Source organism: Mandrillus leucophaeus, unplaced genomic scaffold (assembly GCF_000951045.1).
Source record: "Mandrillus leucophaeus isolate KB7577 unplaced genomic scaffold, Mleu.le_1.0 Scaffold20, whole genome shotgun sequence".
Lineage (NCBI taxonomy): Eukaryota > Metazoa > Chordata > Mammalia > Primates > Cercopithecidae > Mandrillus > Mandrillus leucophaeus.
Window position 1 is genome coordinate 2,776,966 of NW_012102032.1, and position 1,391 is coordinate 2,778,356.

Here is a 1,391-nt window from a genome sequence, read left to right on the forward strand (position 1 = left end):
TTTTTTTTTCTTTTTTGAGACAGTCTTGCTCTGTTGCCGAGGCTGGAGTGCAATGGCATGATCTTGGCTCACTGCAACCTCTGCCTCCCAGGTTCAAGTGATTCTCTAGCCTCAGCCTCCCAAGTAGCTGGGACTACAGGTGTGCATCACCACACCTGGCTAATTTTTGTATTTTGACTAGGCATGGTGGCTCATGACTAATCCTAGCCCTTTGGGACAAAGAGGTGGGCGGATCACCTGAGGTCAGGAATTCAAGACCAGCCTGGCCAACGTGGTAAAACCTCGTCTCTACTGAAAATACAAAAATTAGTTGGGAGTGGTGGCGGGCATCTGTAATCCCAGCTATACGGGAGGCTGAGGCAGGAGGATCACTTGAACCTGGGAGGCAGCAGTTGCAGTGAGCTGAGATTGTGCCACTGGGCAACAGAAACAAAAGTTCATCTCAAAAAACAATAATAAAAATTTTAAAATTTTTGTATTTTTAGTAGAGACAGGGTTTCGCCATGTTGGCTAAGCTGGTCTCAAACTCCTAACCTCAAGTGATCCACCTGCCTCGGCCTCCCAAAGTGCTGGGATTACAGGTGTGAGCCACTGTGCCCGGCCTGGTAAGCAAGAATTCTATGCAAGGGAATAGGATAGAAAAAACGGAACCACTTTTTGACGAATCTGAGTCAAGTTTCTTGTTTTCTTTTCTCTCTTTTTCTTTTTTCTTTTTTTTCTGAGACAGAGTCTCACTTTGTGCAGTGACACAATCAAGGCTCACTGCAGCCTCCACCTCCTGGGCTCAGCAATCCCCCCACCTCAGCCTCCCTAGCTAGGACCACAGGTGCATACCACCATGCCTGGCTAATATTATTTTTATTATTTTTGTAAAGATGGAGTCTCTGTATGTGGCCCAGGCTGGTCTCGAACTCCTGGGATCAAGTGATCCTCCTGCCTTAGCCTCCCAAAATGCTGGGATTACAGATGTGAGCCATTGCCATGGTTCTGAGTCAAGTTTTTACACACAGTTTATTAGGCTGTTCCAAATACAGTCAACTCCACATTTGAGCATCAGACTAAAGTCAATTATGATATGAGATGAATGCAATATAAAAGGAAAGCTAATTATTATTATTCCTTTCAGATACCTGAAACTTGACAGTACACAGTGTTGTTCTTTTTTTTTTTTTCCCCACAGCATTGTTCCTTTTTTTTTTGAGACAGAGTCTCGCTCTTGTTGTCCAGGTTGGAGTACAATGGCGCGATCTCAGCTCACTGCAACCTCTGCCTCCCAGGTTCAAGTGATTCTCCTGCCCCAGCCTCCCAAGTAGCTGGGATTACAGGTGCACGTCACCACGCCCGGCTAATTTTTGTATTTTTAGTAGAAATAGGGTTTCACCATGTTGGCC

General features: G+C 45.4%; 1 protein-coding gene across 1 annotated transcript in view; it reads right to left on the reverse strand.

Annotated features, from left to right (window-relative positions):
• GDPD1 (glycerophosphodiester phosphodiesterase domain containing 1) overlaps positions 1-1,391 on the reverse strand; it is an 82,616-nt gene that overhangs the window by 38,391 nt on the left and 42,834 nt on the right. The window lies entirely within an intron of this gene.